This window comes from Hydra viridissima, unplaced genomic scaffold (genome assembly GCF_058129835.1).
Source record: "Hydra viridissima isolate aposymbiotic clone 2 unplaced genomic scaffold, HvirCarnegie_v1 scaffold_13, whole genome shotgun sequence".
Taxonomy (NCBI): Eukaryota; Metazoa; Cnidaria; class Hydrozoa; order Anthoathecata; family Hydridae; genus Hydra; species Hydra viridissima.
In genome coordinates this window covers 2,113,515-2,137,909 of record NW_028324312.1, presented here as the reverse complement: position 1 = coordinate 2,137,909, position 24,395 = coordinate 2,113,515, and the positions used below count along the sequence as shown (strand labels likewise).

The following is a 24,395-nucleotide window of genomic DNA, read 5'->3' as shown; positions in this document are numbered from 1 at the left end:
GATCTCCCATTTTCAATTTAACATTGAAGAAATTTGCATTAGTCGGTGAAACATATAAATGTTGCATGATGGAAGATACTGTGAAGTTCTTTGCAAAGTAGGTTAAAATCCAAATTTAAAGTTCCGACAATATCGTTGTAAAATATTTCAAAGAACAAAGAAAAAAAACTTTTAAAAACCTTGTTTTTTATGACTACTGACAAATCAACTTCAATTAGAGAATAGTCTAAATTAGCAACGTGAACTCCAATAAGTCTTGCGACTCGCTTTGCAATCTAACTAAGCTCAGGCGTCTCAAAACAGAAATATGGAAGCACTTTACTGAGGAAAGAATCATCGAGAATGGCATTGAGAAAGATTTTGCGAAGTCCAACATTGACAACTGTGGCCATGTCTCCGAGCTTACAGATGGAAACACCAGTGGTATGAGGCTTCATATGATTAGTTCTCGGTTGAGAAAATGAGCTTTTACTAGCAGTATAGACGCTTGTAGTTTTCAAGGGGTACTAAGTTTATTACAAACATTGAGGCACAAAGTTAAAATTTCTTTTCAGAATAAATAAGTTACATTTCAAAACAACATAAAACATTTCCCTAATTGATGTTATCGCTTTCCACGTTATTCAAACCGCCTTTACATTTAGGATTTATTTGGATTGATATAGCTAGTTTAATCAGTTTTGGCTTCATTCCATTAATTCTACAAGAAATTTTGCTGAATCCTGATTTCTTTATTTCGTGGCAGAAAGGGCACTCTTTAAAATCCCTTACTGGACAAATCTCACTGCAAACATATTATAATTTACATTTATAAAATTGTTCTTCTTCTTTATCTTTTTCTTGCTTTTTTTTCTCCATTTGATCCATTTTTTACCTTTTTCCAATTTCAATCAACTCGACCTGTTCAATGATGTTTTGGGCTTCCATTGACCCATGTATATTGGTGACACATACATTTTTCGTTTTATATATGTCTTTTGGCTTTACCTTGTTTACTGCAAGCAAACCTGGTATATCTTCTAGATTTAGACTTTTTTCATAACTTTCTTTCATAATCATCTGCGACTGCTCGAACATAAATTTCCAATAATTAGCTGAACCATTACGATGTTTTGTTTTTGCTAATTCTGGAAATGAATGTGGAGTAATTGGTGTTAAAAAAACTTTAGCTGATGAACGTGTGCATATTTTCTTTGGTATATTTGGAACAAGACTGCTAAAAAACTCTTGCTCTTGATTTTGAGCCATAAAGTTAGCAGCCTGTTGAAATTTATCTTGCTGCATATTATTTACATTAAAACCTTTTTTAGAGATGCCAATTCTCTTTACAGCATTAATTATGGTATCCCTTGAAGCCTATTTATCCCACATTCCTCCTAAAATTGTCGTGAAGCCTTCTCGGTTTATTGTTTGGAAAGTTGAGAAAAGTTCATCTCTTTTTTTATCATATTCACGATGCATGTTCTGATTAGGACTTTGGTGCAACAGTTGAGTAACCCCAGTTGTATCAGGAGGACTTATGAACAAGTTAATTTTATTTTTCATGGAGGAAATGCAGAACATTGTTGTCAAATCTTGAACTATGTTCATCTGCTAACATAACATCAGGTCGTTGTATATTCTCTTCTGACAAATATATTAAACTTTTTGTGTAGGTTCAATAAAAAATGATTATCCTGGCTTCCTTTTTCAGTAGATCATATAATTAAATTCTTATTATTTTTGACAGCTGTTTTTGAGACCATATGAAAAGTGATACCTTTACCAGCATAATAACTTGTGAAACAACAATTTCACGTAAAAAGTAAAATATAAAAATATTACTTATGATTAAACCTATACTTAACATCACCATCGTGATAAAAACATTCACTAACACTAAAATGAATTACTATCACTTCCATAATACCACAGTGATGAAAACATGTTTTTGTTTTTTTATTAGATAAATGCAAATTATTGCATAGGTACATTTGCATAAATAGTTTAGGTTAATATTACCTGCTGATGAAACAACTGGGCATATTGTTATTGACTCACGATTCTCCCTAATCATTTTTCTGGAAGGTTTCCCACGTGCAATATACGCGAGACCGGTATTAGTTCCATCAACCCCGTAATTTATGAACTGGGCTGTTTCGTCAAAATTAAAAATTCTTCTTGCATCAATATGACCCTTCCACACACCAGGTTCAAGTTTTTTTGAGTTTTTCAAAATCTTACATTTAGTAAATTCTTCAGCCTAGGAATCTAAAAGGTATATTCAAAATGTTTTTGTTAGTACAATGCAGCCTGAGGCTAATCTAAGACATTTATGTATCATTGTTTTAAATATGGAGCATATCAGCAAATAAAGTACAAAAATGTACAATATTTCTAATTATTTTCTTACCTAAATCTGACTCCGCCATACCCCATCTCTGCCAAAACAACTGACCAAGCCTATAATAAATTTAAAATTTGTGTTTATAATATAGTTACGTTGGAATTATAATTGTTAAAAAACAAATAACTAGTGTTATATATTACATAAAGAAACCTTCATTATAATTTATTTAGTAACTAAACACTCTACTTACTTTCCCGTCTTTACAACATGTTTTGCATTATCAGATAGTTTACCAAAATTGCGACCACCTCGATTCTCTGTGTTGCAATAGTCTCTAATTTTAAAAACATTAATAACTAGATTAGTGAGTTGCTTCCTTTATATTTCTTGATAACTCCTGTTTTTATTTTTAATGTATTCCACAATCGAGTGTTCTTCTTCTGCTGTCGAAGTTCTCAGGTGTTGCTTTTTTATATTATCAATTTTCCCATATAATCTCCGATCAATTGTTCCTAGATCTTTGATAAAAGAAAACGTAACAGTTTGCTAAGCAGCATAGCCTCTTTTGTCGTTCTCTATGCACCAAGACCAAGCTTGTTGAATCTGAAGTGCTTTCATATTTACTTTTTTCCTCTGGACTTTTGCCTTTGCTTTCTAATTTGGTTTTCCAACAACAAAAGGTTCTTTTCTCACTTTTATGATAAATTTTGGTTTCCCCATTTACAAAATTACTAATATTTTTATCTAAAAATACATATGGTATAAAACAATTGTGTGTATAAACATTAGTAATACTCCTGCTAACTAAAAATATAATGTCTTATAGTTAGAGTGCCTTATATGTTAAACTAACTACAAATTTTAGTCAATAGTAGTCCTCCTAATTACATTTTATTAGAATTTACCATAGAACTTGTAGTTTTTAAGGATTTATTTTGTAGTTTTTAAGGGTTTTTTGGGATTGTTTATGTCTTTTTTTTAATAATAAGTTTACAATAATGTATGTACCAATACTATGCACAGTGGGTCGGAATCCCCATTTTTGTGCTAAAATTATTTTTTTATTAAATATTATTAAATTTGATATAAATAACATACTTAGAGCTTCTAAAAATATTTGTGACTAAAAAAATGATTTTATTAATTTTTTTTTTCTTAATAATTATAAATACAGCAAAAAAAAATTAAGAAAATGCATTTTTTCCCATCTTCTCATCTCAATTCAACCACAATCCACAGAACAAACATTAAAAAATTACATTTTACTGTTTTTAATAGGTACACAATCTTATGAAAAAAAAACTTTCATGTCTTATCAACTCATTCAAACACAATTTACAACTTTAAGGCAACCATCTATGTCTGCATATATTTAAATGAAGTATTTACAAATTTACAATGTTATCTCCTGATAATAATAACTCCAAAACCTCAACAGGAAAGTCTTTCTTTTTTGAAGTGCAGGTTTGCCTCAAAGATGCTATGACAGGATCAGATGAGCATAGAAATCTTTTCAAAATGTCCTCATTTGCCATACATCTTGAAGCTTTTCGAGCATGACGTTCACGAAACCGTTTGAAAAATTTGTTTGTTGCCTCCTGTGCTTCTTCACTCATCATTCCAATTGGCAGTGAGATACTATTAATGATGGCTGAGCCGTGAATCAGCAGTTTGTGGACGCTTTATGGCATGTAGTGGTACAGTTTCACAAACAACTTTGCAGTTTCTGTACACATCATGGTAAACTTTTCAGTATTTATTTCATAGCCACTTGATATGCTTGACAAAATAATGTGCAATTTTAAAATTAGTTCCTCATTGACACCTGTTATATTTGCAAAAGAAATGTTATCAGTAAATGCTCGTCGAGAAGTGTTGCCATCATTAGATGTACCAGATCCTCCAGACTTTGGTTGATCAACAACAAGGCCCATCTGTTGAAGAAAAGCTTGTTGGATGTGAGACTTTGTTTCAGCAACTTGTGCTTTGTCTTCTGCTGTTCTTGCTTGCCACTTTTTGATAGGCAATTTGTAACCAATATGCGGAAAACATTCAAAACATCGAATCCAGCAATGCAGTGTAGATAAACCATACTGCAAGCCTTTTGCCTGGTAATTTCTTACTATGCAGGCATCAATGTTGTTCATCTCTTTTGGTGAGCATCCACAGATAGAGCAACACTGACTTGAGTTAGTGGCCTCAGATAAAGCTGTGTGTACTTTTCCATCAATCATTGTTATTTCAATCACATACTTTACTTGAAGTACTTTTCCATTGTTTAATATAATTTTTGTACAATTTAAGTTCTTTATTTCTTCTTTTAGTTGAGTTTCTTCAGAGATTATAATATCTTTAGACTCTTTTTCAAACTGAAAACGCAAAGGGCGACAATACAGAGTTGATGATGGTTTTAGGTTTCGCCACAAAGATGTCTTTTTTCCACCAGCAAATGAGCTCAAGTCAAGTGGTACTATGCAAGTTAAAAACAATGACTCTTCTATTTGTGTATTACAGATTCCATCTTTAGACACTGTTTGCTTATAGACACTTTGTCCTGTTGAGCCATCAAATCCTGCATTGTGTCTTAAAGTAGCAAACATGGTTGCATCACCAGCAACTGTTTCAATAACTTCATTCTGTACTTGACATAGACTTTGTGCAGTGTGGTCGACCATGCTCTGCATTGAGATTTTAGCAAAAAAATCATCTATCTCTATTTCATTTGGATAGCAAGATAAATTTGCTGCCTTTATTATGTGGTATGAAGGATAAAGTTCACAGTTTTTCCTCAAAGCACCATTTCGATGTAGTTGATATCCATCTTTGGTCATATTTGTATCTAAAAGTAAAACTAGAGCCTCATTGCCAGAGAGTTGTTGAGATATTTTGTTACTATTGTCAAAAATTCTCTTTATTGCATGTACCTCATCAAGTTTATTTTCTTTTTTAAGAGAAACTTTTGCTGCAAAAAGTAGTTCATTTGATGAATGCCCATGTTGTATAGAGTTGGTGCGCCTATACTTTGTTCGAAGTGAACAGTCATCAAAGCTCTCAATTGAAGGCCTGCCACGTGTATCTTGATTAACAGGAATATCTTTAAAAACATCAATCTCTATCTGTAGCCACTCTTTATGCTTTTTTTCGAAACAAATACGGTTACCTTTTAAGTCCTGACATCTCTTTCTTATATGAACTAGCAATGTTTCCAGCTTAGGGTTAGGGTTTACCAGATTCATACCATTGATAACATCCTTTAAAACACTATGGTCAGAGATTTTTAATTTATTTTCTAGCATGTAGGTATATATATCAATGTATTTCATTTTAACCTATAAATTCTAAATACATTCATTAGAAATCATTTAAATGACAGTATATTTATGCCTAAAAGTTTAAAGGTGTGTTTTATTTTTAGTTAAAAGGCCAAGTGATTAATTAAAAATTAACTAATTAAAAAAACTCGTGATTTGTTTGTCGCGGGCAAAATTTTAGTTATAACCTGCTATCTAAAAGTTAATTGGTGGGCAAGGTGGTACTTTGTTGAAACTAAAACTAATTTTAAATTATAATACATATACTTAGTAAAGATTTTAATGAATTTTCAGACTGGAGGATATTGGAGGTTTTTTTAATTAAATAAAGTAAGCAAAAATTTACACTAAAAAAACCTGTAAAAACACATCATCTTAAAAATTTAATAAAATTTCTTACATACAAGCAAAAATTTTGCAAGGAACTTATTTTGTTTCAAAGAGTATCAATCTATCAATATATTAAAAAATTATAGCGCAAATAATTTTAATTAAAAAATAGTTGACAGTTTCTGTGTAGCAACACATATATTTTATTAATTTTTATTTTAAAACTTACAAATCTGGCAAAAAAAAATTTACTTCAACAGGCCATATAAAATTTAATATAAAAGCTAGTGACTAAAAAATATCTTTTTTTTAAAGCTTGATAAGTATGGAAAACAATTATTACCATTAAACCTACGTTGAACAAAATTTTATTTTTTAATTTTGGCACACCTTGACCCACTGTGCTATGGGCCGAAAATAAAATGTTTACAAAATTTTGAGTGAAACTGATCAACGGCTCTAAAATTATAAGCAAAAAAACCTGATTGCGGTATTTAAGGGGTAACAACCAAAAAAGGTGACTTTTCTTTAAATCACAAAACTTTACTAAAAACTATAGATTAAAAAATAAGGCCAGGGAAGACATTCACATGAGGTAAGCAAAAGAAAGTATCACTCAGAATACGATCAAAGTCCGCACTCAAATTATACTAATTATGCGTAAGCTGTTATTTTAAAATTATGCGAACTGTTGAATATATAGGCACGAGGGGCAATCACGCAGTTGGAAACGACCCCGCTTTGTGAAATTGATGTTAGAAATGACCCTACTACTGTACGACTGTATTTTACTCATTCGCCCTGTCCATAAAAACGGCACAATAATAGAAACGTAATTGATGCTTTGAAATCTCTTCGTTATCAACTTGGTGATATCTAAGATTCATGACGGCACAAATTTCACAGAAGCAGCTGTTTATACATCGCGGAGATGTCTGGTTATTGCATAATCCATTTCTAGTTTGAATTTGGATGTTTCTCTGGTTGCATGGTAAAATGTGTTAATTGAGACCAATAAGACTTGTAAACAACTTCAAGCAAAATAATTAACCGAATTAAACCGGAACTATTATAAAAAAGAAAAAAAAAACACAACAAAAGCAACCTTTAGGCTGTGTGTGTTCACATTGCCTAACTAATGGATCATACGGAATAAACACATTAGACCGTTCACCGTGCAACTATGTTATAAAAGCTTTTGTCATGTTGTAGCGGGTGATTAAGATCCAAAAGGTATCATATATGTTTTTTGAAACTATGTTTAAACACTGTTTTGTCTTTTTCAAATGCTGCTTCAAACACCTAGTTATCTTGTCACATGATATCCAGCCATGAGATTTTTCTGAGAAAAAAAAAAAAATTAACTTAAATATTGTAGACTCTAAACTTTTAAAGTGTAATTACAATTTCACAATTTTAATGACGCTGAATTTAATTACTCAAATTATAAACTTCTTTAAACTAAATAAAAAAGGTTTTTAAATATTAAAGAACTATTCAAGTTAAAATACTACATTGTAAAGTAATTGTGCAACGGCAACAATACCATTCAACATTCTCACATTCCAAAATATATTGAGGTATACGTTCACAATCACGGTGAAACCAACGTTCACATTATCCACATTGCACCATATGTCTAAATAGATTAATACTTAGTGAACAAATAAAATCTGAACAGAAGTAGCACAATAATTTATATATATATATATATATATATATATATATATATATATATATATATATATATATATATATATATATATATATATATATTTGAGCCAGTAGAAGCAATCTGCTGTGCAAATGCCAATGCAAACAAATCACAATCTAAATTATTTGTTTGTTGTTGCACTGGTAAAACTCGTACTGTCAAGTTATCTTTGGCACACTGCATTATTGTACAAATTTGCCAGATAACATAATTTTTCACTTTTCCTTTAAACATGCTGTCTAAAAGACATACCTCACCTTCAGAACAGTCAAAAGTGCTATTTGTCAGCCAATGTAAATCACCATCATGTAATATCTGTACAAATGATTCCTTTACCACACAAAATGACAAATTTTGGCCCAGAATTGGATCCTGCAGACCAGAAACACCAGTTATCATTTTTTGCACTGAGTTGATAACAGTGTCTGACAACATCTGGTTGGTTGTAATATCTTTTATATCATCCGAGGAAAGATTTTTCTTAGGAAACATAGTCAATTTTTTTGCTGAATGTTCATCACCATTATCAGAAAGAACAATCACCTGGTTAGCAATAAACATTTCCTTTTTTACCAGCTCTTCAACAATTTCTTTTTCAAATGTGCCTGTTAAGTAACTCTCTTCAGTTACAAATACTTTAGAAGCAATGATTGTTTTTTCTTTCCGAGTTCCAACGCGCTTCGTTTGAACTTTTACTGGTTTCCGAACAGGAATTGAAATGTGCTTATTTTTATTTTTTGATTTAACATCTGTTTTAGTAACCGGAATTCCAGATTCTCTAGCTCTTCCTTTATTCAGTTTGTCTATGAGAGAAGAAAGAGTTTTGTGTAACATAACAATTTCATCGGAGTTTGCCTCGAATTCAAAAGATAGATTTCTTATAGTATTAAGCATCTCCCTAACATCAACACCAGAATAAATGTGAGTATATTGTTGAGCTTCTACAATAGTCTCTTCTTCTTTTAAAGGCAAAAATGACTCTTTTAGAGGTGAAAATGACTCCATAGAAGGTAACAAGGAGTTTGAAAAAATAAAAGGGGGTTTTTCTTGCAATATATCATAGTCATCTGCATCCAAATTCAAGAATGGAGAATTTATATAAAGTTTTGATAATGCATCCCATGACCAAGTAGGATACTTTCGGAATACAGTAAAGAAGTGTTTGCATGGGGAGCCTGTTAATATCCAATCATAACAAGTACATTTTGGCATAGTGTTCTCATTACCAAAGTACACAAAGTATTTGTTAGATGACTCAATAGTACTAGATACAGCAAAGATACTTTCTTTTATCATTACAACACTGTTTAAATCCATGTGATCAGCAGTTGATCTTCGCAATAAGCAATGCTTAACAAAACTACGAGGACGATTAAAAAGATATTTTGGCACACAGCACCCATACCTTCTGTACCGTGCATCCATTTTAAAGTTGGCATCAGTGTAGCTAAATTGAATTGATAAAACACAATAAGTAACAGTATTATAATAACATCATTACTATGAACAATTTACATATTGACATTAGTCCCATCAAACATTAATTCAATAATTTAATTTTATTTTAAACTTACCTTTCTAGCTTATCAGTGAAGAATTCTTCAATCAATAAAGTTAACATGCCTGTCAATGAGGAGTTGTTATATTTCTTTAAATAGGAATATTTAAACGATTTATTTTGTCTTTCCACACCATTATTTGTGTTGCAATAAATTAAAAGACGATTTTGTCTGTACCATGAGATCCACCTCTAAATTAAAAATAAAGGAATTCTACTTTCACAAGGCTTGCCTTAAAATAATGCAAACTCAACCAAATAGTTGTAACAAGTATTGGTCTCAAATAAAAGTTTAATTATTCAAAGTCATCCTTTTCTGAAATACCTTTTTTATAGGAAGCCAATAAGTTTCAAGATAATGTTTTAATTTTGAAAAACCCTTTTGACACCAGAATTCAGAGAGTCCCGACCTTTTCATGGCATCTATTTCCTCTTCAAAAGATCTTGACCAGGCAATGGATCTCAACATTCTTAAAATATCATCTTTTCTGCTACAACAACCATTTGTTGTTTTTTTAATCCAACGATCCCATGCCTGTTCTCTATGAAAATCGCAGATGAATACTTCACATCCTAATAAAATAACAAAATGTTATTAACAAGTAATTAGAACTTACGTTGCATGAAATATAATATAAATATATGAGATATATAGAGATGAAATAAAGTCACACGAATAAAAACAGATTCAAAAGCACGTATCTCCTCATTACAATAGTCAGTCATGCAATATAAAGGTTGAAAATTGATATTCCAAGATTTAATAACATTGAGCGCTTTTGAAATTGTCTCAAAAGTTTCACTTTCAGATACAAATGTTGCAACTATTTGATAATCAACATTTGTTTTTACCACTAAGAAAAACAATGGCAACGAATATCGAGTAGTTTTGTATGTTGCATCTAAAAACACCATTTCATTACCATATCTATGTAGAAGTTTTTTTTGCCAATCAGCTTGATATACAAACAAAAGCTCATCACTTCTTTGACTACTTTTTGGATGAAAATGTATTTTCACAGAAGCATCAGCCTTCCACTCGCTTATTTTGTTTTCTAAACAATCTTGATCAATGCTTGAGAATCTTTAAAGTTAATATATTATATATAATAATTAATAATTAAAATTATTCAATGATTATACTAATCATCAAATAATTTTATTGATTAAATCAAAAACTCAAAATTAACAAAATTATTACCTGAGCTTTTGACTTTCAATACCTATGTGTGAACGAATGACATTATATCTTGGGTAGAATCTTCTGTTGTTAGAAGGAGGCAAATCCTTTTTTCCAAACATATCACTCACAGTAATTTTTAAAAGTCTCTTCATCTCACGAACATTTGAAACACCTTGTTTTACAAATTCAGAAATCTTTGCTGACAATCGATGATCAATTTTTTGAGAGAGAAGTTCACTCTGAAGTTTTAAACAACACATGATGTAACTAATCTACATTACTACAACTATGTTTGTTCCCATTAATGGAGTACTCAAACAGACATGTAACAACAAATTAAAACTATGTGCATGCAAAAAATAAAAAAAAACCCAATACATGTGTAGAAATAAGCCTTACCATAAAAATTTGAAAACATATATTCATATGAGTTGTAAGAAATACATTTTAAAAAATCCAATTTTATATCAAATTCAATTTTCTGTTTTGGAAATTTTTTCCAGACATGTCTGAACAAATGTTGTACTCTATATAAATTATTTTTATGGTGCTGTTTTCTCATATTTTTCACATTTTCATGTAAAAAATATATTTGCTCCCCCTCTGAGTATACTTTATCCTACTTAAAGTTTTTAAAAATAACATTTCTTTTCTACATCCTTTATATCACAGATAAAATTTTCTGCATTCTTGAATAATTATTTATTGTAAAAATAATTTTGGCCAAATTTTCACTTATTCTGGATCACATTGCTGTATCTATAATTTTAGTAGTTATGAATAAAGAAGACTATAATTTTAAAATAATTACTCAAACTTTATTCATTTAACAAAAATCAATACAGTCTGCAATATTCAATCAAAGCACAAAATAATTACCTTTCCAAGGGGATGATTTCTGTGACACATTAGGCATTCAATTTCCACTTTAACTTTTCTAGAATATACTAGAGGATTTTGTTTTATCAAAGAATTTTTAATATCTTTTGACACGAGACTCTTGTTATAATTTGTTAGATTGACAACCTGAAAAAAACAAGACAGAAATGATCAGACTTTTTGTGTGAACAATATTTCTATCTTTAAAATAAATATCATATTAAAATAACAAAAATTATAAAAAATCATACAAAAAAATTTTTTAAAAATTTCATACAAAAAGTGTAACTGGAAAAGTAAACTTAACAAATATCATTAAAATACCTTTAAATTAGTAAAATATATAATCTCTTTCATGTTAACTTTAGCTGGACATTCAAATTTCTTAGTGTCTTGAATAATCACATATTCGGATTTGTACCAATGATCAAGCTTCTGTAATAAAAAATAAAGACATTTATTTTTTTATTATTTAATATCTTAAAAGATTTTTAAATGAAATTGCAAATTTTCACAATTAAAATTAAATTTGCTTTTTACTTTTTGATTTTCTTTTGCTTCAATATACTTTTGCTTAGCATTATAATTCCGATCAAATCCATGATGACAATCAAACCTTTTTACTGACAAAACGATGTAAGGAGTATTACAAAATTCTGGGGATGTTTCCCATAATACCTTATGCTTGCGGGAAAATATATCTAAAAATGAAACAATATATATATAGATAATAAAACACTAAAATACATATTACAACTTTAATGAGGTAACTCTGAACAATCATTTAGTTGTCATTATTTCAATATTCTTTACCTGTACTACCAAATTCTTTTGGAGTTGAGAAAGCAGCAAACCTAACGGTATTGTATATCTCATAGTTATGAAGACATTGATTAGCTTCCTCAACCGAATTACATATGTAGGTATCAATTTTATCTGAAATGTGAAGATCTAATTATTTCAATATAAATGGAAAAAGATTGTAGAGCAAAAAATATCTAAAATCATGCAAACTTGAAACTTTTGTAGGGTCATTAACAGATAGAACACAGCGCTCAGCTTCTTCAACAGTATTATAAATACAAGTCGTTTCGCTATCTGAAAATTTAATTTAGATAATTTAGTGACTTTTTAGATTAACAATTAGGTTAAAAATTCAGGTAAGTGATAAGTTAACCAAAACACCTTGCAAACTTAAAACATCTTCTGTCTCACCATTTGGTATGTCTGTGTCATCACAATCTGAAATATCTGAACTAATAACATAATAGTAAAATTTGATTACGATAAATCATTTGTTGTTTTTCTTTTTATTTAAATTTTTCTTAATCTAGAATTTACTTCATTTGTTAAATGAAACAATTTATTTTTTTAATTTAAAAAAATTGAATATTAACTTATATTTTCTAGATTGATAAAAATTTAAAAATATCAAAACTATAAAAATTTAAACATTTAAATTAACATATGCCTTGTCATTTCCATTTCCATTTCAAAATTTCTTTTTTTTAGCATCAAAACCTTTTATTTTCTCTTAGCTAAGAAGCCTGTAAAATATTTTAAATTGAAGCGCGTTTTGAAAAATTAAAAATTAAAATTGAATATTTCGCATAACTTAGAAATAATTATTTACGCATAATTATGTATTGCGAGTTAGTGAACTTTGATCGTATTCTGAGTGATACTTTCTTGCGCTTACCTTCACATGAAGTAGTTTTTAAGTATAGAAAGTTTCAGCACTTCAGAAGTTTCCAATATTCAGTAATAGGGTACCACATTTTTTTGTAGTTTTTAAGGTGTAACTACCTGAAATCGTAATTTAAAAATTTACTTAAATATACAAAATTTTTAAAGGTATCGAAGATGTAAGTTATTTTGACTGTGTTTGTAATAGTTTACAATATTGTTCCGATTTTACTTGTACTTCCTCTTTTTCAGCATTTTCAAACACATAGTTTCTACCGGAACTAGAGCAAGCTTGTGGAACAGATAGTATTTTCACTATGTTGGTGTTGAGAATAAAACAGTAGTCGTCTCTTTCAGGCCAGTTAAAACAGATTGATGGACCATTTGGGTGAAGAACCTTAACTTTAGCATCAACTTCTTTTAGGTTGGTTTCAGTTACAACGCCGATCCACCACTTATCATCACAGACTACAGCTACATAATAATCTAAAGTGACAGTATCAAGTTGAAATATATCTTGTTCCTTTTTAAGATTGTGGATTATTGTATAATTAATGCCCGTACTACACCTCTTTGCCCCAACCCTGTTATCTCCAAGATGTATAAATTGATAAAAGCTACGAGTACCAGATAGAGTTGTTACACTAGTGTACCTTTCTTTTTGCTCTTCACGTTGCAATTGTAAATCCAATCCCTTAATGTAAATGAAGTCAATAACCTTGATTTTCTTAATACAAAATTCATACATAGCTTCTGATGTGAGAATTTGGTTTCTGTATGGTCGTTTTAAACTTTCTTGTGATGTTAAACTTTTTACAGTACCCCCAATCCTATCACATCATGACTTTCCGTGGGACGTGGCAAAAAGTTCCATTCAACATTAAGGCCTAATTCGCTCTTTAGTTAGCATAGATTGTAAAAGCTTTTACAGTTTTTGTACTGTCCTGCGAACCATCAGTGAATAAATGTAATTTGGACAGATTAGAAAATTTTATTTTTAACATTGGTTTGATTAGTTGGAATATTTTGTACACATAAGTTACATCATGTGTAATTTCGTCTGATATAAAGCAGTAAGAAATATGTTTCAGTACACCTTTATCAACTTTATAGTATATCACTAATAAATAAAGAACATTGTTGGGTGTTCCAATGATAGCTTTGTATTTCATCTTGGATTACAAAAGCATAATTTTTAGCAAAATCGCCAATAATGATAATATTTGATTGATCCATATTTTGTTTTAGTTGGTTAAGGTACTGTGATTGGAGAGTGACCAATAAAAGAATGAGCTTGTAGCTTTTCAAAGCAAGATACTAATAGTTCAACAAACGTTGGAACATCTGCTGTTAAACTGAATAGTGTTGCACGATCAGTAGTTTGCCATTGTAGTGTATCTCAAAATCATCTTCGTATTCTTCAAAAATCTCATACGAATATTTGGTGAGGGGTTCTTTACCAAGACAATTATCACACTGTGCAAGGATTCATTCTTTGTTTTTTACTGAGCAAACGGTTTTCGAAAGTAAGTCCTTACACTATAGTCCAATATCTACTAGCAATATGGCATTTTGGTGAGAAGAACAAACACAAACAGAATGTGTAACACTAGCACCTGGTAAAATGCACCACTTTAGTTTAAGTGAAGCGAGTTTTGAGTAACTTATTTGTATTTCTGGATTGTTTTCTTTGTATAAAAGATATGAAGACCACACGGGTAAAACCATAGATGTCACATTTTTCTCATTTTGAGAAAAATGAAGTATTGTGTTTAGAGACATCAGATATCAGTTCATTGATAATCTATTCATTCCAAAGTATTTTTTATGACATTATAGTCTAAACACAATATATAAATGCAGTCTTTTCGCTAATTACAAATAATATTTGTTCATAGTGTTCATTCGAAGTCAAGACACTCAATTTGGACTTCTGTAATTTTTCCGTTGTAAATTCAGCAGCTTGTAAACTAGATTAACTAGTAATCTTTTAGAGCACTTATTTTGTTAAAAGTAGATAGTAGTAGATAATATCCCAAAATTAACGCGAGATTTGAATTAAATAGATAACACAGTTTTCAGTCTTTTGATCATTACTTTTTTATTAAATCATAAAGTACATAGGATAGGGCTATTTATGGAAAACACATCGGGCATATGGCCTCACGGCTTTGCATGCACATGCACATCTTTTGTCAAAATTTTTCATGAAGATTTTGCATAAACATGGCTGAATTTCGTTGATGCAGCGTTGAATCTCCTCCTTTAATGCAAGGGTGTTTGTGGGCTTGTTGACATAGACCTGTGATTTCAAATCACCCCATAAAATGAAATCTAATGGTGTTAAATCACACGATCTAGGGGGCCAATTCTGATCACCGAAACGAGAAAGTTCAAAACCTGGAAATGTCTCATGCAGTAATTGAAATGTTTCACGGGCAGTATTGCATGTGCACCGTCTTGTTGAAACCACATATTGGCCACATCAATATCATCCAATTTCGGCAGAAAGAACTGTGTTATCATGTAGCGATATCGAGTACCAGTAACAGTCACTGCTTGACCATTCTCATTTTCAAAGAAGTATGGTCCAATTATGCCTCCAACCCAAAATCCACACCAACAGTAACACGTTGTGGATGCATTTGTTTTTTGACAATCACATGTGGGTTCTCGGAACCCTAAAAGTCGCAATTTTGGCGATTAACAAAGCCATCAAGGTGAAAATGTGCTTCATCGCTTAGAATGATTTTGCTTGAAATATCAGTATCCGCTTGTTGATGTTCAATAATCCATTCAACGAACTCTCTTCGCTGTGCATGGCCATTAGGCTTCAGTTGCTGTGTTATTTGAATTTTATAAGCATTGAGACACAGATCTTTAGTGAGTATACACTGTAGAAAACTTCTTGAAATTTCCAATTCTTGTCCACGACGCCGAATTGAGGTTCCTGGATTGTCACCGACACTCTCACGTACTGCTTCGATATTGACATTTGAACGGCTTGTTTTTGGACGACCAGTGTGTTTGGCGTCTCCAACGGATCCAGAATTTTTCAATTAATCTCTAACAGTTGATTAAGTTAAAACACTATTCCGACCATATTTTGTATGAAATTTTCGAACTGCGGCCGCCAAGCTTCCATTATTTTTGAAATATTATTCAATAATGAAGACACGTTGTTCTATTGTGTAAGGCTCCATTTTTACTAACCCTAAACTATCAGCTGTCAAAGTGTTTTTTTTTAGGGTTCCCAACACTTTACTGCACAAATGACAGCAAATTCAAATCTTGCGTTAACTTTGGGACCCCCTGTACAAATCAAATACCTCGTCAAATTTTTACAAACTTTATAAAAAGTACCCATGCAACAAATTGTTTCCACAACCCTATCTACCATATTGTCTGTAACCCATCAATTTGCATTAAAATTCTATAGCCCAGACAAACACCCCATTGTGAAAAAACCCTTAATAAAAATAAATGATATTTTTATTTTCAACAAAATATTTCTGCAAATATATAGATATACGTTTTCTAAATAGTTTTACAATATTTTTTACATTCTCTTACTCAGAGTCAGAGATCTGCTCTGGTTCTGATTCCTGGACAGGTAGGTTATCAGCTGGCAAGTGATCATAGAAAGACTTATTTTGTTCACTTACAAATTTGTTTAGCTTTAATAAGTCTTTGAATTTTTCACAAGAAAGTGGCAAAGGGGCTATGTATGCTTGTTTTGACTTATCAGGCACTTCAAAGACATATTTAGATTAGATCAATCTTCTCCCTCCTATTGAACCAGAACATGATCTAGACCTATGGGATGTAACACGCATAGAACTAAATATACCACTCCAGTTTTCCCTATACATAACAAAGTTAGAATTAGCCTTTCATATATCAACTTTCTGAGTGAACGTGTCTTAAATGGACAAAAAACTAAAATGCTTGGCTTTAAGAACTCTGTAAACTTCAGAAAATTTTTTTGTGTCACATTTATGTTTAAGGTGGTACCAGGGTAAAGGCCACTTTTTAACAAAAAATTGAAAACTATTAATAGACTTTAGCTTTTTTCTATTAATAATCTCAAAAAAAAATTGAAACAGTACCAAAAAAAATTTTTTTGTGATGACATCATTAATTATGCGCATAATTATTTTACCCCCAAAACTGCCTATTCTTTCATCTAATATAACAAACTCAAAAAGTGTCAAAACTGTTTGAAATTTTGAACATGAATTCTTTAATATATTTATAATATTGTCGATGAAATAGAATTTTTTAAAACATTTTTAATTTTACCAGGTTGACATTTGAACTATAAAATATAAAAATAAAGGGAAGTTTGGGACCCAAAGCATGATAAAAATGAGTTTTAAAAAAAAGATTTTGCAGGTTTAAAGATGAACATATTAGGAATGTTGTCTTTGCTTCATAGAAACTGTTATGCTGTCAAATCTTTCTATCTTATGAACTAGATAATAAAAGAAACGCAAAACTGTCCAGTTTTTATTTTGTCCTGCACAGGAATTGCAAAACAATTTGATATGCTTTACATTTTCAGGCAAATGACAATTAAAAAAATCATAATTTATAGAACATACATTATTAGAGTCTTTGTTGCCTACGCACAGTGGGGGATAACAGCTTTAAAACTGGTTAAAATTTTTTTTTTGTAGTTTTCGAATTTTAAGTTTAATAATCTTTTTAAGGGCACTTGTTAGACTTAAGAAAAATTAGTTCATAAACTTTTAAATAATTATTTACTAATATCAGACATTTTTAATGCATTTTCGAGTAATGTCGAGTGAAGTTTTTAAAAAAACCGGAAAGTAATAGTAAAAATAAGAAGATCAAAAACTTGCATAAATAAATAATACAAATAAAACGATTCAATCAATTAAATTACAGCAATTCAAACAAGGGTGTTCGACTCGCGGATTTTAGTATTATTCCGTCAACGGGAACTATGGGATGCCTAGTACAGCCAGATTTGTAACCAATAATAATTTTACAAAGACATAACTTCAAGTTTAATCTACTTAAAAAGCAAATGCTTTGTTTCACCAGCGCCGATGGAGCTGAAATACAATAAATAATGCAAGCATACTAGTATGTTAATAGCTTTTTATACTATTACATTTGTTATTTATTTGAATAAAAAAAGTGGTATTATATTTAACGTATGTAAACAAAAGTAATAATTATGTTTTTTTCTATCTATTTAAAAAAGAAATACATAATTGACTTATAAGTTTTATTGAATTATGCATTACTATTTCTGATATGGACATTTCAGTTCTTAACTGCCCTCTACAGTATGCTAGTAGGTAACAACTGTATGATACTAACAAATAATTTCAATTAAGTTTCTTTCAACTAAGTATAATATCTACTTATGAAGAACACGAGCCATTTTTTTAGGGCACTTTTTGTTACGTGGAGCTATGTTGTCATTGTAAAAATTGACATAATAATAAATCCGCATATCAACCAAAGTGTGGATCAGTTTTTTTCCAAATGCAATGCATGTTCAGGATGAAGATTATAAATGAAATTAACTTTACAGTCTTTCTTGATTGCTTCAATAATAGTTCCTGCTAGATACTTGTATGCAAATATTTTCTTAATGTGCATAAGAAAAATAGCTTCCATAGTTTGTACAGTTTTATACAAGAAAGAATTTGGTTGTAAATAATTGATTCTTCCATTACAATTCTTGATACTGATAAACTCTTTATAAGGATTACCAGAGATTTCAGAAGATGGCTGAGACAAAATGTTTCTGCATAATTGACATAAAGACACTTTTTGGATTAGCCAACTAGCAAGTTAACACAGAATCGGTTCTATTGTTTCAGAATAAATTTGTAAAACTGAACCCTGAATTTGTAGCGGAGGATTTACATTACATTTGTGTGCTAATTTTGTTTCATCTAGTTAATGAAAAAAGTAATATAGTGAACTATTCACTATATTACTTTTTTCATTAACTAGATTAACACATGCTTCTAAAGTTATTGCAACTGTGAAATCTGATTCTGAAACACAATTTGTGTTTGACTTTGTTTGCTCAGTAGATCAAAGAACCAAATCATTTTGGTATGCAGATTTAAACTATTTTGATGTTGGTCTGTCATTCCAACCGCCTTTACTTCGTATTATTCAGAAAAAATTTTCAATGCAGTCTTGATTAAAACGGGATGTGCAAATAAATTGAAAACTTTCTGCAAGAAGCTCTCTGGATAATATAATGTTGTTTATTGTTGTTATTAGTCCCCAAATGGCTGGAAAAACCAGTATGGCTCCTAGCTTTTTCAAAATGCCATGTTGAAATCCAATTTTTTTTTATTTCTTCCAAGTTTTTTATAGTCTCCCCTTCAGTTAATGCACATCTAGCTGGTTTGTCTGCAAATAACTTTCTAGAACTCATCATATCAAAAAGAGTGTCAATTTTTTTAAAGTACTCACATGTTGCCAAAGCATCTGATGGTAAAAGCTTTGCAATAATATACAAGGGCATAGATGCTTAATCTTAATGGCTGAAAACTTGTGTTGCCAATTTTACTCGCATAGATAATAATGGTCCAGGTTCCATATGGGTTTCTGTCAACTTTGGTGCAAGTCGAACTGGGTTTTGCTTTTCTATATTACACAAAGAGTGTAAGTATTTCCATGATACAGTTTTTCCATTAGTAGTTATATAACGCCGAATCAAATTATTTCGTAGATTTTTTATCAAGTGTGGAGGGTCAAAGATTATGTATACCTTTGCTTGAGCAGTAGGATGGGATAAGTATGGAGTTATTTTACTGAATCCTAGTAACTTTAAAGCTGAAATATTGGTTGTATGCTGGTCACACACTACAGCTCGTACAATTAGTCCAGTTGAGTGCAGTTTATCGATGGCTTCCAATATTATTTTTGATAGTTTTTTTGAATGAACACAACTGTTGCTATAAAAATATGCAACAGGCTGCTTCCACTTTATGGCAATACCTTGAACCATTAAAACTAAAGCTTCATTTAATGGTTTTCCATCTCATTCAATGCCTAAAATATGATCATCATCAAAATATGATCAATACATCGGTGTTCCACATTCTGGCACCTTCTAATTTTAGTGGATGAGGACAATTCATATGAAAGTATAATTATCTAAGTTGGTTATATTTCTTTCAGTCAGAATATTGAAATATAGCACAAGGTAACAAGGAAATTATTGATAAAGGAAAATGCATTTTTAAATTTTGAATCAATTTTTATTTAATACAAAACATCATTAATTATAATGTAAACTTTTAATATAATCGCTGTAATCAGTAGGAATAACCCCTTGCGCCAGCAAGTCTAACAAATCTTTCTTTTTCGCTGTACTAAGCGGTATCATGGAGTCGTATTTTCTGGTTACTGGATTATTCCAGGAACGACTTCTTCCGCTCCTCCGATTTTATAACACATTAATTAAAAATAAAATTTGAAATCTTCATCCCAAATGTCATTTTTATAAAAAATCAAATTGGGATCTGTTTTTGAAACCGAAGCCACTTGATTTTCAGCCACTGTATTGGTTCCCCAGTATTATCAATATTCACATTAAAAACGTTATTTTTGTAGAGCTCTTTTACATCATAAAAATCATTATGATGCATGACATTTGTCATGTATGGCCCTGGATTTCACCTGGCTAATTCCATCAACAGTCTCCATTCATTCACGCTATAGATTTTTTTATGCTTTTTTGCACGTTCTATTGTTGAATGAATGGAGTCTGCCTCTAAACAAGAGTGCCCATGCTCCATAAACTTTAAATCGATTTTCTCCAGAGCAAAGCTGTTGACAGCATAAAGCATTGCTGTGGCTACGTATTTGTCTCTATTCTGCCCACCGCATGTATCAGAAAAACATGATACATGCTTAACAGTATCAGGCAAGGATGGCAAATATTTGAGAAGGCAAGTACTCACTTCGCGAGACCCCTTTCCTCCATTTGTTTCATTCCACAAAAAGCAATGCGCATCCGAATTATGCCCCTCAAATATTGTAAAGCTATAAACATTCAATTTGCGTTTACAGAATATTCAAGCATCACCGGCATGTGGGATTGATAATATGCTCTGCATATCAAATGTGATGGCCCGAAAGCTTTTATCTGTTTTGGCTTTCTTCTTATCGGCCTCTTTTGATTGCAGAGCCTCTAATTCCCTCCTTTTATGATGGGCATGCTCCTCTTCGTGGGATGATTTGTCAAGCAAATCTTTATAAATATTGCACTTAGTGCATTGGTCCTTTTTGGGGCAGTAAAATGCCAATGGAGGATTACAATTATTGAACACTTGCCTATACTTATCATACCTTGCTCCCTGTACACTGTTTTTAGGACAGAATTCTTCTTTATAGAGCCTGAACATGACGGAAATATTTAGGCTGGAATCCAAATAATGTTTTTTAGTGTCCCGTTGACAGTAGTGTGACTCAATTCTTGGGAAGCTATCGATATGCTCTTTGATTCCCAAAATAATGCTCTCAGGTGTACCGTTTGGTGTTGGATTCCTTTTTCTCCCATCTTTCCCTACATACATTCCATTCATTTTGTATTTCAAAGCATTAAGTAGAGTTTTGGTACTAAATTTGAAGGCGTCACATAAAAATTTTAGACACACACGTGTATTCATGTCCTTTACTTGCAAAAAGTAAGACCTCGCAATAAAATGTATTTTTTCTGCCCCTTCTCTTCTTTGCCTCCGTCTTGAAATTGTATTGTTCTCCACAACTAAAGAACAGATATAGGATTTTAGAGCACTTGCATCAGCCAATGCATAGTATTTAGTGGATAAAAGTCTTCTCATATCGTTTGATATACTTGCTACGCATTGAAATTTGCATTTACAGTCTGTGTTTGCGGGTATTTTCTCAGCTATTAAAGTTCCTTTTTTATTCACGTAAGGCTTTCCAGCTACTCTTTTATCTCTTCTGACATTTCTTTTCCACTTGGAAGGATCTGGACGTCTGTTCCTAATGTAAACTGGAAAAACACGCATAGTTATTTATGTTTGCTAATTTTAACAAAGTTGTTTCATTTTTATTTGCATTACTAATAATTAAAGTACCTGAAGTTTTAGATGAACTATAGCTTGACACAGGCAAATATTCTGATGACGTAGATGTAGATAGATTTTGTGATGTACACATGAGTATATCATCGTTTACATTCCCTATAAATAAATAAAAAAGTGATATGCGACTTGAAGATGTGTTGCATTGATTTTTTAAGATAACTATAAAGTAGTGTATAAATTACCTGAGATTGCATGGGCATTGATATCCTCATTCGACAGAGATATACTTGTTGTCGTGGATGTAAGATATTCATCAATAACAGTGGCTAAAAATTAAAAAAAAAGTTAGATTTGCCTTGATAGTGAGTTGTATTGAATATTTAGAAATAATTGTGAATTGTTACTGTATATTATAAATACCTAAGTCTGCATCGACTGGAATTCTATCAGAGACGCTCTCACTTGTAACGTTGAAAGTTAGATTTGCCTTGATAGTGAGTTGTTTGAATACTTGGAAATACTTGTGAAGTAGCATATAAATTACCTGAGGTTGCATGGGCATTTATATCCTCATTCGACATAGATATATTCGTTGTCGCGGATGTAAGATTTTCATCAATAACAGTGGCTAAAAATTAAAAAAAAAGTTAGATTTGCCTTGATAGTGAGTTGTATTGAATATTTAGAAATAATTGTGAATTGTTATTGTATATTATAAATACCTAAGTCTGCATCGACTGGAATTCTATCAGAGACGCTCTCACTTGTAACGTTGAAATCGCCCTCAATTGGTGTTTCTGAGTTGTCAACATTATTCTCAATATTCCATACCAATTTATCAGATATCACATTCACAAATTCTGAAGGAAACATTTCTTTCATCTCATGATCCAAATACTGAATTTCAACATTAAGAAGGAAACCTAAAAAACAAAAGTTTTATAATTTAAAAATGTCATGATGGCACTGCATAATATAAAGTTAGAAACTATTAAGAATATTCTTACTTGTATCCTAACTTGTACCAACACGTTGTTGTACAATGGTGGCATCTTTTGGTTTGTTTAACATTTCAAAAATTAACTTGCTTCTTGTACTTTGATTAGGAAACATTGTTGAGTTTTTGCACTTATACTACTATAACACAAAAAAAGTAAAACTAAATTATACTGCACAAAAATAAACTGTGATAAAGTAAACTATGATAAAATAAACTATGATAAAATAAACTAATACGTAAACCTAAACTACGCAGCCTAAGAATGTTTATTAACAGTTCAAAAAGTTCACAAAAAGTACCATTTATAATGTTTCTTTCAAATTACTCTCAATACAGCACGTTTATCTTAACAATAAATAAACAAAATCAAGCAAAATAACTCCAATACTTTTAAAACACCACGACACGACGTTTGTTTGCTTTCATTAAAATTAACGTTATAAATAATCAGTGTTTCAAGCTATGAAAAAAATAACCGCCATCTTTGTTCTCAAAGAGCACTTAATATAACAGACAAATTCTCGAAAAACCGTCAAAACAGCTACAGTCTATTGACTTCATTTTCAAATAATTAAATCGTAATTATTTTATCATTTCAATTCATTTAAAAGTTCTTTATTATTAATTTCATATAAATAATAGATATATAAATGAACGCGGAAACGCTTATTTGTACGGAATAGAATATCATATGTCAATACCAACGGCATGTTTGCCGCGAAAACGTGACATACAACCATACTGCACCATAATGAAAGCGCGTGTTCATTATGAATTTCTTGTGAACAAAAGGATATCGGATATTTTGCCACAGTGCACGGTAATTAATGCACGTGTTCGTTTGTAATTTCTTGCGCACAAAAGACATATCGGACATATTACATTTATGCACATGAAGAAGTGAAAAAAATCCGGTGCAGAAAAGATACATTGGACATATTACTTTTATGCTCATTATATAACGTTGATATGGACATGTTACCTATTTGTTTTGTTAAATATCTTCCGGTTGCTCGACTGTTGAAGCTTAATATTTGTACCATATGATCCTTATCTGTTACTGAATGAAATGCGCACAATAACTGAAAACCATTAAATGTCGGACGTATTCCCTTTGCGCTCTTGACCATCGATATTAAAGAAATCCTTTTTTAAATGTAAATGTCTGTAAATAAAGCTATCAATGGGCGAAAGTTAATAGCCAGAAAAGTCATCATTATCATCATCATCATCATCATCATCATCATCATCATCATCATCATCATCATCATCATCATCATCATCATCATCATCATCATCATCATCATCATCATCATCATCATCATCATCATCATCATCATCATCAT

At 31.0% G+C, this 24,395-nt stretch overlaps 1 protein-coding gene and 3 pseudogenes across 1 annotated transcript in view; 1 reads left to right on the top strand and 3 right to left on the bottom strand.

Annotated features, from left to right (window-relative positions):
- LOC149880014 (uncharacterized) overlaps window positions 1-24,395 on the top strand; it is a 182,187-nt gene that overhangs the window by 140,269 nt on the left and 17,523 nt on the right. The window lies entirely within an intron of this gene.
- LOC145187766 (uncharacterized) lies at window positions 7,468-12,005 on the bottom strand (annotated as a pseudogene).
- LOC149880017 (uncharacterized) lies at window positions 13,175-14,226 on the bottom strand (annotated as a pseudogene).
- On the bottom strand, window positions 20,273-22,959 carry LOC149880016 (uncharacterized; annotated as a pseudogene).